Source organism: Tamandua tetradactyla, chromosome 1 (assembly GCF_023851605.1).
Source record: "Tamandua tetradactyla isolate mTamTet1 chromosome 1, mTamTet1.pri, whole genome shotgun sequence".
NCBI lineage: Eukaryota > Metazoa > Chordata > Mammalia > Pilosa > Myrmecophagidae > Tamandua > Tamandua tetradactyla.
Genome location: NC_135327.1, coordinates 209,860,518 through 209,876,755, shown reverse-complemented (window position 1 = coordinate 209,876,755; position 16,238 = coordinate 209,860,518). Strand labels below are relative to the sequence as shown.

The 16,238-nt window shown below is 37.3% G+C and overlaps 1 protein-coding gene across 2 annotated transcripts in view; it reads left to right on the top strand.

The window, feature by feature from the left end:
* The window catches only part of ADARB2 (adenosine deaminase RNA specific B2 (inactive)), a 609,938-nt gene that overhangs the window by 390,417 nt on the left and 203,283 nt on the right, over positions 1 to 16,238 (top strand). The window lies entirely within an intron of this gene.

The following is a 16,238-nucleotide window of genomic DNA, read 5'->3' as shown; positions in this document are numbered from 1 at the left end:
GAAACAAAAAGGAGCAAGAAGAAACACTACAATGTTAGCACCTTCTCTAATCAGAGGCAGGTTTCAGATCACAAGCGAATGTGCACTGGTAAACTCAGTACATTTCTTAGATAATTACCTCCTATGTACAAACCGCTTCTCTCTCACTGAATGGTGTACCTCTCAAGGGCAGGCATCTATCTCTCTTTCAATTATTTTTAATCACTTACAGTCCTGATCACACAACATTGCTAAACCTTGTCTGGTGAGCCAGATAAATTGATCCATTCTTCCCATAGTTTATTCAACGATATATTGTTCAATCTGGTGCAGCTTCAAAATAACATTGCAAAAACCCTGAACATGGGAAAGTTCATGTTAGTTTTAGGATAAGATTATCCACATTACATGAAGAGTCCCTAAAGAAGTTTTAGAAGAGCCTCCTATTATATCTGAGCCCTTCATTAGCAACTTAACAGGGGAGCTGAGAGGGAGAGACACAAAAAAACAGGGTTGGATGACCTTGTGAATTGATTGAAGTTCAATCAGAAAAGAGGGAAATGTTGAATTGTAATGAACATCAGTAGCAAAAAAAAAGGATGTTACTGACAAAAATCCTGTTTAAATACTATTTGATGAGTACCCACCCATTCCATCAAATGATCTAATTTGCAAATCACAGGTTCTTCTCTCTCTTTGGTGGTGCTACTTTATCATGGATTCAAAATGTCTTTCCTCTTCAATCATCTAATTACCAGGGAGATTTTTGAGAGAGAAAAGAGATCCCATGAAGTAATTCCCCCTTTCTATTCCTGAATTGTAAATATCATTCTATTGAAATTTTAGAAAATGTAAGGAGCAATTTAAACATGATGATTTTTGAAGAAATTATCTGATTCAAATAGGCTTTGGCAGATTACATGTATGAAATGAGGATGGTTTTATAGTTTCAGAAGAGAAGCAAAATAAAAATAGCCTTAAATCAATGAATTAAGAGAGCTCTCAATTCATTTTTCCTAGGCATCATATTATTCATTTATTCAGTCTGTGAAGATTTATTGTGATCCTGCTGAGTGCCAAACTCTCTGCTAGGTTCTGAGGGAACATGGTAATCCAGGGAGAAATTACATATGTTGACTGTACATTCTTGGAAGTTAGCTGGAAGGCTACTCTTTGGTTTTCTAGCAATTTATAGCCTCTGTGACAGTCCTTGCAGATAGAACACCTGGGTATTCGCCCTGTCAGCAAAGCTCTTGTAGTCTATGCTACTGATGCAAGGAGATTAAAAACTGTCCTTTCCTAAATGTAAATGTGGCCTTTCATGCAAACCAAGATGCTCAAAGCAAGACTTTTCCTTGAGCAGAGGCCAAACATGGATAATTTAAGGATCATAAGAACAGACAAAAATCTCTTCTCCATTTATCCCAATAGCTGAAATTCTACCATTAAAACTTTCCTTATATTAACCAATTACTCCATATTCTAATTTAAATATTTTAAGGAAAGACATGGAAAATTAATATTTTTCAGGTGTTTCACCTAGGTTCCAGAACTGGGCTCTGAAAGGTTTAGCAAAAACATTGAAAATGTATCTGGAACTTGGGTACAGGTGTGAGTGGGGTTTTGGGGGTTCGTGGAGGGCAATCCTAGCTAGAACTCTGCAGAAGAAGAGAGGGAGATGGTGTTTCATTTCAGTAGAGGAGGATTAGCGCAAAATGGGAGAAAGTATTCATAGCAGGAGGTGGGAGGGACAGAGACACCAGTGCCTTATTTATAAAACTTATACAACGTGAAAGCACAGCGTCTTGAGGAATTCATTCTGTCATTCAAAAAAATATTTTTGAACACCTACTATGTGTCAGGAAATATTCTAGACACTGGGGAATAGAGCATCAACAATCAAAATAGACAAAACACCCTGAAGCCTACATTCTAGTTGGGAGAGATGAACAATAAGCAAGCAAGTATTATGTGTGGCATTTGTAGATGGTGAGAAAGACTGTGAAATAAAGTAGAAATAGGTCTAGACTGTATTCCTAACTCCTTGGACATAGTAAATGCTCAATGAAGGTCTGCTGGATAAATAAATGATGGAAAGAATGAAGGACAAGCTGTCCACCTTTAGTTCAAATAGCCTAAATTTACTTGCTGATGAGTAATGGTTGTAGCACATGAAGCAGGGGTGGAGCAAGGGGCAAGGAAGTAGGGAATCATCTCAATACTTCACAGGACTGTATGTTTTTCAATGTGTATAGCGATCAGATATTAACATTATAAGTTACTAAATACATAGAAATAGCACAAAGTTGCTTTGATTGAACAGTCATGCTCAGTACCAGCTTCTGAAAGGATAATGTAGCAGTTACTCACTTGACCTGATATGAGCTGCATAAATGAAAGATTATTAGGGAGGTTAAAAATAATAAATAGCATTTTCGTACATTCGATAGGCAGGAGCTCAATTCCAAAGAAAAATAATTAAATTCAGGCAGGCCAATTCAGGTACCAATACTTTGACCTGCCTTTAAACAATGACACTACGTGATGATTGTTCTATTTTCAGTTATTAGGGTATATAATTCACATAAGAGATGAGACATTAACCAAATATCAAACAGCAGTGATGAGGTCCATGGACTTAATGCTGGCAAGGGAACTACAAAAAGTCACCAGAGCACGGAGTGAGTTGCTTGAAGGTTTTGTAATATCTTATTTGTAGTTTTCAAGTGATCTCAATTCAGTACCTTAAATAGTAAAATTAAACGTGATAAACTATTACTGCCTTCAGGAATGCATATTTCAAAAAATACTTACTGACTGCCGAATAGATTAAAGAACATTATTATATCCTACGAACTATACTGAAGTAAACTAGCCTTTAAAATATTTAAACTAAATGCTGGGAACACCTACTGAGTGCTTATTACATGCCAGGCACATGTCGTATGTCACGTGCCCTATCTCACAGCAACCCCATGATGACTAACTACACTTTGTAGATGAGAAAACTGAGATTTAAGAACATTAGAAAATGGGGCTGGATCTTACATTTTTGTAGGTAGAAAAGGTATGGGTTGGAATGACAAAAGAAGCACTTGACCCAGGCAGCCTGCAGGCAAACTCTGCCCTAACCACTATGCTATACAGTGTCCCTCAGGGAGGGACAATCTAGCTGGAGGGTGTTGTAGTGTGCTAGGGCTGCCATAATGGAGGACCTCCAACTGGGTGGCTTAAAACAACAAAAATATATTGTCCCACAGTTCTGGAGGTACAGCCAGGTATCTATGGGGCCGTTCTTCCTCTGAAGTCTGTAGGGTTCTATGGTCAGTTCCCAACAATACACAGCATTGTTTGGCTTGTGGCATAACCCAATCTCTTTCTCCATCACAGGGTTGTCTTCTCTCTCTGCCCATCTGTCTGTGTCAAAATTCCCTCTCGTTAGGACACCATTCATATTGGACTGGGGTTACCCTAATCTAGTTTGTCTTCACTTAACTAATAACATCTTCAAAGATCCTGTTTTCAAGACTGAGGGTTAGGACTTGAGTATATCTTTTAGGGGAACACAATTCAATCCATAATAGTGAGATAAGCACATGTAGCTAAACAACTGGCTATACTCACAATAAAAGTCAAATATGAAGTATGAATAAGAAGTATTGGAAGAATTTGGAGGATTAGGGTGGAGAAGAAGGGGCAGGAAAGGCCTCACAGAGGAGGTGGCAATTTACCCTGCCACTCTCTTATCAAAGAACTACCCGGATCTTTAGAATGTGGTGACTCTCAATGAGGTACATGCAGGTCTCTAAAAGAGCATCAGAATTGGATATTTGGGAGAGGTAGCAAAGTTCACACGTCCAATCACTGTGGCACTTAAACTCTGGCTTCTGTATCAGACTTCGTTTATAAGACAGTACCAACAACTGAAATACTAGATCTCTGAGCAGTGAGTTCAGAAAGGACCTCTTTAGCCTGAAGAATAAAAGAATCTTTGCAGAGGGGTTTCTTCATTCATGTGTGCTCCTTCCCCTTAGAAGTTCAGTACAGTTGACTTTGTAAAATGTAAATATGATCACAGCAAGTTCTGGCTTAAAGCCCTTTGATGGTTCCCTGTGGCCTTCAAGACTGATTCTCTGCAACTTCATACTGCAAAGGTGCCCTGCAGGACCCGGTCCCACTTCTGCTGCTCACTTCCTAATACTGACCCTCCCCCTATCTTCCATGTCCATGTCCAGCAACTTACATGCAAAACCAAAAATTGTCAAACTCTCACTTACCTGCTGAACCTTTGCATGAGCATCTTCAACTTTCATTCAAGAAATCTGGGCAGCAATTTAAAGGATAGACTGGCAAGTATAGTAGTTAGGAGCTTATTACAAAAATCCAGATGAGAGCTAATGTGACAAAGCAGGGGTGGAAAACTAGGAAATGACTAGAAAGTACAATTTAGAGGATTTAGTAACCTATTTAACATAAAGAGTGAGAAAATAGGTAAATCAAAGTGACTCGTCTACCCCTGAGTAGATGGTATTAAGTGGGTCAGAGAAACACTGGACAATCTAGTTTTTGATGGAAGATGCTTGTTCGGTTTTGAGCACATGGACTTAGAAGTACCTATAAAACAGCCAGGTGAAAAGTAGAAAGTGAGAAATTTGGCTTTAGAATCAGAAGAAGGTTGGATACTAAGGAAAACAGTTGCCTTCCAGCTGCCCATCTTCAGATCAAAGTTTTGTTCATAAGTAGGATGACCTCATACCTTATTGTCCAAACCAGGACACTTTTGTGAGCAAAAGGGAATGAATCCTATTAATAATTACACGAGAACAGCAAGCCTCAACTGGGACGAACCACGGCAAATTGGGGCAAATTTGTGCCCTACTCATAGGGAATTAGCTGGGGAAAACAGGACAAGATGGCAAAATATTATGGCAATGCTGTTTGCCCCAGATCTCATCCTCATCAATGAAACCACATCCCAAATTCACACCTGACTTAGGAAACATGACCTTCATACAATAGAAAGAGAACTTCCATATATTAAAGAAAAGTGAAAGATAACACCAACCTGATGACCATCCAAAAGAATCCATAGCAATGCACTGAAGTACAAAGTTTTCCACAAGTTCCAGGGACTTAAAAAATTCTTCACCATAATTGTGAGCAGAATGGGGAGCTGAAAGGGTAACGAAGAGGCAAGCAACATCTGTGATTGATAATTTGAGTTCTATTATTCTGTGATAGCTTATGAATAAAATAACCATATCTCAGAGATATTAGTGCAGGATTCAGTGCTCAAAAAACCTGAAAAGCCTTTGAGTCAGTGCTTGGAAGCCCATGAAGCTGTTCATTCACTAGCAGGAGTAATGATTTAGGGTTGAACCTTATATTGTAGGAAAGGTAGAAAGCATCTGAGAAGAAATGGCCATGACTGAAGAAAACTAATTAGAGCAAGTTTCTTTTTATAAAGTGGGAATAGTATGTACAAATTATACAATAAATACAAGGATTTTTTTTGTTTAATATGTCTCCAGAGGAGAGAGGGTAGGATGTTCCAGATGTATTAGTCAGGGTTCTCTAGAAAAACAGAATCAGCAGGAGATGTCCATAGATATAAAATTTATAAAAGTATCTCACGTAACCATGGGAACGTAGAGTCCAATGTCTGTAAGACAGGCCACAAGCTGGTAACTCCAATGAAGCTCCTCAATGAGCTCTCAGGAAAAGCTGGCTGGACAATGGTGGGAATGGACAAGTCCAAAATCTGTAGGATAGGCTGTGAAGCTCATGACTCCAATGAAGCATCTGCATGAACTCCACAGGAAAGGCTCACAGGCTGAAGCAGGAAGAGGGACTGTCTCTTCTGAATCCTCCTTAAAAGCCTTGCAGTGATTAGATTAAGTGTTACTCATTGCAGAAGACACTCCCCTTAGTTGATTAAAATGCAGTAAGCTGTGGATACAGCCAATGTAATCATGATTTAAGTCCATGAAATGTCCTCATAGCAACAGACGGGCAGGCACTTGCCCTACCAGATGACTGGGCTCCACCACCTGGCCAAGTTGACGCATGAACCTGACCATGACACCAGAGGGTGCTAAGAAAGAAAGGTGCAAGGACCTATAAGGAACCAACAATATTGAAGAAAGACTTTGGGGAAGTCATGTCTAAAGGGATAAGAAAATCAAACCCAGTTTAGGATTAATATATTAAGCAGAATATTGTATTTTTCATTGTAGCTATAGCTAACTACACACTTCAGGGTACCTAGATAGATATGTAAGGTTAAATTTTTATTTACGAAAATTTCCAGCTTCAAGCTGATTAATAGATTTCCTGGCTGGAATCACAGATTAATCCTCTCTCAGAGACTTCCTCATACTATTCATTCATCCTCAGAGTCAAGCTAGCAATAAAGGCTTGATTTCGGCCCTGAAATTCCCTGCAATTTAAATCTATCACTAAAACCTGTGCTCTCTGACCAAGAATTCCATTACTTCCCGCACTATCTCACAATGGAAACAACTGCTTAGAGTGGCAGACACGGGTATGATAAAACCGGTGTTATGCGAGCTTTGGACCACTTGGAGCTGCTTTTAACCTTGCCTCAGGTCTAGTAAAAAGCCGACAAATGGAGCACAAAGGAGGAGAAAGCCCTAGGACAACTGCTGGGGAATTTTCTACAACAGAAAGTGCCCCCCTTTCCCTAAAATTAAATAGAAGGGGCAACATCTATGGAAATGTGTGCTAAATGTGTGAACTTGTATAAGTGTGTGTGTATAATGAGTTAAGTAAAACAAGAGCATATTGGTTTTCCCAATTTGAGAAATAAACTTCAGCCTTCATGAAAACTGTAACTGTCTAGATAATTCTAGAACGCACTTGCTACCATAAACAGATGAGCTGTCTGGCCAGTGCTTGGCTCAGCATAGAAATTCAATAGGGAATTGCTGAAGGATTAACTCTGGTGAACCTTGAGTTGATAGGTTCTAGGGGAAGGAAAGTCTTTTAAATGAATCTGCAGGCTTTTCTGTTTGATGTCTGAAGTGGCCTCAAATAACATTGAAGTGAATGCTAATCTTGTCTCTTCACCAAATTCTCCATTACTGTAGCAGACCTTTCTACTGCCCCAAAGAGAGAGGGAAGCATACAATAGAGTCCTGCTGTATGACAATCAGGCCAGGTCCAAAACCATCGGGCACAGAAGCATGACCCATCTTCATAGCACTGAAGTAATGGGGTCTACCCTAATACTCACATCTCAAAGTTAGATTGAGGATACTAAACTAAAATTTAGAAAATGATATCATATGATTTCTATATGCATCCATTCCCAAATGGAGCATAAAATGAACAAGTTGTTTAGAGCTTTGCAAAGCCACAGAGTGCCTTGGCAGATAATGTAGAAAACTGTGTGTCTCTCCAAATGAAGTGTGAACCCACACCTTTACATATTTTTCTCTATTTTAAGTATACTTTATTGCAAAGATTCACCTTTCTCTGTCAATCACTTGTCAGACCATCTGTATCTGTACCCACTATTCACATCTGGAAGGGCACCTAGAAAATCTGGTGTGTGGGCTTGTTTGTTTTTAGGCTTTTATCCAAAAATAAACCAAGTTCAGCTGGAATGCAGAATATACAACACGCCAAAAATATCTGTGTGGTCTACGGGTTTGCTCACAGCACTGTGATTATGGCCTGGTCAAAAACCCACCCTGTGATTAGTGCTCCAGAGTTGATAGGTGAACATTTTAGTGTGTGACTTTTAGGGAAAGTTGTCTAAGAAGGGGACAAAGTGCCTTAAACATTAAACGATGAGGAAAGAACTAATTCCATCAAAGAGCCCTAAATGTTGTCATGCAACAAACTGATAGCCATTTTCTCTTTCCTATGAATTGGAAATAATATTTTCCAAGTCATATTTTTACATACATAGGTATTAATAGCTCCCATTGCTGCCAGCAACTTACTGCAACTTTTGCTTAGGGATTACTTCCTCAGAAACTTGGGAACTTTGAAAAGGAGACAGAGAGAGAGAGAGAGAGAGAGAGAGAGAGAGAGGGCTTCTACTCACTACCACACACTTGCAGACCCTACAAGGCACTTTGTTTGAATTTCAATTTGAAAGCTGGAGTGGTAGACTGGAAATATCCCAGGACTCTAAGGTCAGCAAACTAAGGGGCCAGTGTGGCAGGTCTGTCACTGACGACCAGTCTAGAAGGAGCCTCACTCAAAAAGGAGATGTCACCAGCCCAATGAGAAGTTTCAACTCCTTGGAATATAAACACAAAACAGTTATTGTAAGTTTGTTTTTTTCTGTTTTTCACCTTTTAACCATATTTTCCTTAATCTTTCCTCTCTATCCCTCAGTGAATCTCAGATGGATCCCATAACTTTCTAGTAGTTTTCATTTATGAAATTCAATCTAGTCCAGATTAAAATGTAGCCTTCTAGCCAATTCTATGCCCATAGAAGGGAGCCGGGGATAGGAAAGACTCTTCTTCCATAATAAGCCAAGGTTGCAGTATGTGTACCTGCCTATTTCTAACAGATCATTCATTTCTCCTTTGTGGCAGGTGTCCCAAGGTTAGTCATCTTTTAGGTTTATTCTGAGGATCCTAGGTTTGTGTCATCATCTTCCCTGAGTGTCCCCTCAACTCTCGAGCAATTTTATGGTTGCTGCCACTTGACCCTCTGGGGCTCCCAGTAAAAATCAATTCCTACATTATTGCCTCAAGTCTCTACCCTCCTATAATGGTGAGTTACCCAGATTCAGTTTCAGAAACTTAACTGAGATCTTGGCCTACTACGCAGAGACTTTGCACATGTAGTTCCTTCTGCCTAGGACACTCTTCTCCCTCTCTTAATTTGGATAATCTCTTGTTCATCTTATCAGAGAAAATATAATTGAGTGGCTCTGGAGCCAGATTGCTTGGGTTCAAGGGCTGCCTCTGTGCTTAATCAATGTATTACTACGTACTAGGTGTCAACTAAGCAATCACCTCCTAAGTGATGACTTCCCTGACATTCTCTACTGCCCTCACTAGGCTAGGTCTCTCTATATTATTCCTCAATAGCATCAGTCTGTAATTATTATTCAGTTGTGCAGTTATTTCTATCCAATAAAGACTTGAATGAATGAGTAACCAATACTGTACCTTGTTCTCCTGTTTATTTTAAACATTGCAGGATCAAACCCATGAGTTTCATCTGTCTTTGAAACGACCAGAAGAGAATCTTACCCTACAGTCAAGAAAGTAATCAATCTTTCTTGTGTGTTACAAAGCTCAGTGTGGACCCACAGCATTTTTTTGAAGTTGCCTGAACTCGCATGTGTTGTTCATAGGACGGCATTCATTTCAACTTTCTCTAGTTATTTCCCACTTTTTAAAATTCATGTTCCTGAAAATGTTTGCAATAAATTCTCTGCCTTTACTCCAAAATGTGTTTCCTTTCTCCCGCCTACCTGGAAGTTAATTATTTTCTTGCTTTCCAGGGTAGCCCACCTGTTCACAGTGATTGGAATTTGGATTTAGATACAAGCAGCATCCATTTTAAAGATATACCTGCATTCAGTTAGAACAGACAGTAATGGAAGAAAGTGGGTCAGATTTGAGCAAGGCCATCTGTCAGAGCATTTTTGGCAAAAAAGAAAACATAAGAAGGGAACTTAGAAAGAGGCTGAGGTATTGTAGCCCAAGGATACCGACAGAGTTCTGTGGTGTCCAACTGTCACCCTTCTTTGTCAGTTATGTAATTGTCTCAGATAGCTGAGCTGTGATAGATGTGGAAATCTATCTGGCCTACAAAAGAGGAAGGTATAAATACAAAACGTCATTTAAAATTTTTGAAATAAAGACAAAACCAAAGTGCTCAATTATGTTTTTTTAAATAACCTATAGCACAGTTCAACCAAAATGAAATATTTAGTGCTTCCTTGAGGCAGACACATACAGGCAAAATTATAGACATTCTAGGAATTTCAGTTTTTATTTAAATCACCTAGAAATGTGTTATCTCACATGAGTGAGTTTTCCAGCTAACTGGCATGTGCTCATGTACTAATTTTTTTTTGCAATTTTCATTATACTTAATAAAAATTGTTTTATACATTTATTAAAAAAACAGTGCTTGCTTCCACGAAGTTGGCTACAAAGATTTTAAACTTTTCTCAGTGAGTTATATCACCTCTATGAACACCCATAGATAAAATAAGTCCTTAGAGCTACTGAGTCCTCAGAGCTATTACTGGTTTCAACTTTCAACTTTCTATAGCATTCATCTCTATCTTCTCTAGTTACTTCTCACTCTGTTTTACATATAATTCTCAAAATATGAATCTGAGGATGGCTCCACAGGGCTTTGTCATTGAGGTTGTGATTTTTCTTGTTGCCCCATAATTGCCTTTTTTTAAAAAGATACTTGAGCATTCACACATTTAAAAACACGAGAGAAAAAAATGAAAGACAGAAAAAGAGAAAACAAAACAAAATAAAATCTAAGTCCTGGTAAGGAGGGGCGTGACAGTTTATTACATCTACTAAGATATCTCCATTTAATATCTATAGTCCTCAGTCTTCTACCTTTCTTATAGATAAGTAATATTTTGATGCTTGTTACTCATCATTTATTTTCTTTTCCAGTCATTTATTGGTCTTTAGATCTTTTTTCCAATAATTGAATTATAATTTACATACTGCAAAATCTGCAAAGCTTATGTATTATAATTCAATGACAGATGCATACATGCATTTAAAACCTGCCCCTTCCATGCCAGAGACCCGGGTTGGATTCCCGGTGCCTGCTTGTGCAAAAAATAAATAAATAAAACCTGCCCCTATCTAAATATTGAACATTTCCATCATGACAGAAAGATCCCACTAAGGCAGCTATGTTCATTTACCTTAGAGTAGTGTCACCTTTTCTGGAACTTCATATAAATGGAATCTAATAGCATGTTCTCTTTTGTGCCTAGAATGTTTTGTTCAGCATAATGCATTTGAGAATCAGCCACCTCATAATATAATTTAATACTTCAATCATTTTTATTGCTGAATATTTCATTGTATATATGTACCACTATTCATTTATTCTGCCTTTTGTTGATGGACTTTGGGAGGTTTCCAGTATCGAACTATTTCTAAATAGTTTTGTATTAAATCTTCTGTGAAAATATATGTTTCTTTATCTTGGCTAAAAATACAGAAGTGGAATTAATGGGTCATAGGATAAGTGTATATTTAACTGCCAAGCCATTTTTCAGACTTTATTGTAGCAATGTATGAGAGTTCTGATTTCTATTCTTATTCACTTTTAGTGTTGCTGGTCCTTTTTTTTTGTCATTTTAATGAGAGTGTATCTCATTGTGGTTAAATGTGCATTTCTCCAGAAGCTAATACTGTTGCGCACTTTCTTATATTGTAGTTGCTATTTGTATATTTTCCCTTTGTGGAGCTTCTGATCAAATGTTTTGCCCATTAAAAAAAAAATCAACATTAATTATTAAGTTGCTGGAGTTCTTCATATATTCTGGATAGAAGACAGTCATCTTGATTGTGAAGATTTTATACTAGTGTGACATCTTTTTGTTTTCTTAATGTATTTAAGTAAACTGATGTTTTTAATGTGAGGAAAATTCATCATTTTTTTTACAGTTAGTGTTTTCCATGTCTTGTCTACACAAAGACCATGAAAGTAATCCTCTATGATTTCTTCTAGAAGCTTTGTAGTTTTAGTTGTTACATTTAGGTCAGTGACCCATTATGAGATAGACTTTGTCTGTGGTAAGAGATAGGTTTCAGAAATCATTTTTCCAATATAATTTCCAATTTTTCTCAGCTCCATTTGTTTAAAATTCTTGCTTGCCTCTATTGAATTGCTTTGGCATCGTTGTTGAAAATCAGTTGATCACAGAAGTATAATTCTATATTGGGACTCTCAACTTTGCTCCATTGGTCTCTTTATCTATCCTTATGCTGTTATCATACTTTATTTACCCTTCATTATCAATAATGTTTTGCCTCTTTCAAGTTCTTTGCATTTCCATATAATATTTTAAAATTATCTTTCAATTTTCATAAAAAGTTTACTAAGATATTGATTGGGACTGCATTGAATCCATACAAAAATTTGGAGATAATATCATAACAGTACTGATCAACCCAATCTATGATCACTGTATATATTTGCCACGTCCTCTTTTTCCTCCCCGGTTTGACACGGTTCCCTGGAAGGAAGGGCGGTAGGCAAGGCCTTCAACGCCCCAAAAGAGGACGAGGCATAAAATGGTGTAATGGAAAAATACTGGGATTAACGACACTAATTGTGTGTTTCTTGTTGCTGGTTGTGCTCCAAGCATTATATCAAAACGAATCAAAAAGCAAAAGAATTGGAAAAAATGATACAAATTGTACAAATTGCAAAACCTTGTTAATGACTGTTTGGAAAAAATTAGGTTGGGACGCCCCCATTAAGCAAGTCATGCTGCAGATACAGCAGGCAAAAGTGCTTTTAGAACAAGTCACAGAAAAGTACCCCATAGAAAGTAAACACTTACAATTAAAAAACCCTGCATTGAGCCATCCTAGAAATTTACTCCCCACCACGGCACCGGTCCATTGCTATAAAACAATAAAAAATCTAAGTAAACAATGTAACCTTTTAATCAAAACAAGCTAACCTTTAACCAGATTAAAATAGGTCTTGACATATTGCCTCACCTGTAAAATAATAGGAAAAAAAAGTCTAAACTCAGAAAACTGCAAACACAATGTCTGCGGTTTAAGCCAATATCTTGCTGCTATTGAAATCTTGTGTAAATTTTCCTAAGAAAATCAGAATGTGTACTTTCGCTTTGCTTCCCTAAACCTGTAACTTTACCTAAAACGTAAGCCATGACACAACCATGATCCTGTAATACCTGTTTCCTTGCCAAGAATAAGGGTATAAAATCAGTTAAGCAAAAATAAATCTAAGCAACTCTTCTCAGAGGAAAATTCTCTAAGCTGTCTCTTGGTGTTCTTCTCGCCCCGACGACCCTCCACACCTTCAAGCCCGTTCCCTCTGCTGCGGCTGGACCGCGGCATATATTTCCATTTATTTAGATCTTCTTTAACTTCTTTCACCAATGTTTTATAAATTTCATGTGGAGGAGTTATGGACTGAATCATGTTCCTTACAAAGACATGTTCAAGTCTCACCTAAGCCCTCACCCTGTGGATGTGATTTCATTTGTAAACAGGATCATCAAAGGTCCTATTAAGTTGAGGCCAAAATGAATCAGGATGGCCCCTTATCCAGTAATGACTGGGTTCTTTATAAGCAAAGGAATTTGAACACAGTAATAGGAATAAAGAGGAGACAGGAGACAAATCTCCATGTGACTCAGGCAGATATTAATATAGATTGTTGGTAAACCACCACGAAAACACTACAGACTTCAGAAAAAGCATGACCAACCAATAACTTGATTTTGAACCTCTAGTCTCCAAAACTGAAACAATAAATTTCTGTTGTTTAAGATATCAGGCCATGGTGTTTGTTATAGCAGCACTGGAAAGCTAAAACCACTTCTAGTGCCAGGAATTGGGTGCTGTTTAAAAAATATCTAAAAATGCAAAAATGGCTTTGGAATTGGATAATGGGTAGAGGCTAGAAGAATTTTGAGGCACTTGGTAGAAAAATCTTAGATTGCTTTGAAGGGATTTTTGGTAGAAATATGGATATTAAAGTTACTTCCACTGAGTCCTTAAAAAGAAATATTGAATGTGTTATTGGAAGGTGAAGGAAAGGCAATCCTTGTTATAAAATAGCATAGAATTTGGCTTAATTATGTCCTAGTGTCGAATTAAAAATGGAAATTATAAGCAATGAACCTGGATATTTTGCTGAGGAGATTTTCAAGCATGTATTAAAGGTGAAGCCTGGGTTCTCAAACTGCCTTGGCATTTGGAAAATGCAGGCCCACCCCAGTGTTTGGAGAGGGTAAGCTCAATGCAGCATTTGTTGGAAACATGGCACCACCATGATGCTCAGAAAGGATAGTGCAGCCACTCCAGCAGGACCAGAAGACAGGGCATGGAGCCACAGATTGCTTTCAGACCTTGAAATCTAAGGAATTTTCCCTGATGGGATCCAGACCTGCTTGGTAACTGTGACCCTTGTTTTCCTTCCAGTTTCTCCCTTTTGGAATGTGAATAGCTATCCTTTACCTTTTCATCATTCCATTTTGGAAGCAGATAACTAGTTTTTTGGTTTCCCAGTTCCACAGATCAAGAGAAATGTTTCCCCAGGATGGGCTACACCCACAACTGATCTTAGTGAGATTGTGGATTTGTAGAGTTGTTTGTGAAATGGCTTAAAGTTTGGGGATATTGGGATGGGGTGAATGTATTTTGCATGTGAGAAGACTATGTTTTTTAGGATCCAGAGAGCAGAATGTTGTGATCATGCCCCTTCAAAGATTTATTCAAGTCCTAACCCCTAGTCCTATGGATGTGAACTCATTTATAAATAAGATCTTTGAAGAACCTATTTATAGGTTCTATAACCCAAAAAGCATAACCCAACTATATATATGAGATCAAGCTGAATTATCTGCCTTCATCCAATATGACTGGAGTCCATATAAGCAAAGGATATTTAGACATAGAAATAGGAGGTAGGAAGAGACAGATCCCAGTGAAGGAGGCAGAAATTGAGTTATGAATTGATGGCAAGCCAACATCAGAATGCTACAGCCTTTGGAGAAAGCATGACTTGCCCATACATTGATTTTGGATGTCTAGACTCCAAAACAGTGAGACAAAAAATTTCTGTTATTTAAACCAACCCATCTGTGATATCTGTTATAGTAGCCCTAACAAACTAAGGAGATTTGGCACATCTTACTTCTTTTTAAAATTATACCTAAGTATTTTATGTTTTTTGATGCTAATAGTATTGTTCCCTCAATTTCACTTTCCTATTTTCCATTAATAATACACAAGAGAAAATTGATTTTTGTATATTAAACATGTATCCTGTGGCCTTGCAACTTACTATTTCTAGTAAGTAGTTTTAATTTAAGGGATTTTGCCATATACATTCAATTCATCTGCAAATAAAAAGATTTCTTTTCTTTTAATATATACAATGTTTGTTTCTTTTCCTTGCCTTGACCCAGTTACACCTTCCTATGAAATGTGGAATAGAACTGATGAAAGCAGATGTCTCTACTTTGTTCCCAATCCTAGAAGGAAATCATTCCATTTTTCATCATTAAGTATAGATTAAGTTGCATTTTTTGGATATGTTCTTAATTGATTTGAGAAAGAATTCTCAGATAAACAAAAGATGAAGAAATGATGACTTTATCTGCCCTATAAAGCATTGCTAAAAGAGATCTTCAAACTGAAATGAAAAGACACTAGACAATAGTTCAAAGCAGCATAAAGAAACACCTTCAGTTAAAGTAGCCATTTACATAGATGTAATGTATCATTGATAGATGTCTGTATCGTTGTATTGTATTTTATTGTATTGCATTGTATTTTATGGTGTGTAACTCCACTTACTTCCAAAAGGTGTTAAATGCAAATTCATACAAAGTAATGATAAATATAGGCTTTGGGGCATACAACGTACAAATATACAAGTAGTGACAAGTAAAAAAAAATGGTGGGTGGAAAGTGAAGTAAAGGAAAATATACATGCATACTATTGATGCTAACTTGGTATCAAACCAAATGTAAGTGCTATACATTTAAGATGTCAAATTTTAGCCCTATGGTAACCACAAGGAAAACAGATGAACAATACATATGAATAGAAATGAGAAAGCACTCAATATGATACAACACAGAAAAGTAAGTAAATATAAAAATAGGCTTTAATTGAAGTGGGGGACAAAAATGGTATAAGGTTTACAAGGGCATAACAGCAAAATGGCAGAAGAACATCTTGTATTATCAGTAGTGATGTTAAATGTAAATGGACTAAATTCTCCAGTCAAAAGGCAGAGATTATCAGAATGGACATAAAAAGCATAACCCAACTATATGCTCACCTTAAAATAAAAAATACAAGTAGGCTGATTGTTAAAGGATGAAAAAAGTATACATACAAGTAGTAACCTGAAGAAATTGGGGGTGACTATACTAATATTGAATAAAATAGATTTTATATTAAAAACAGTTATGAGGAATAAAGATGGTCATTACATACTGATAAAGGGAACAATTCAACAGTAAGCTATAATAATTATAAACATATATGCACCT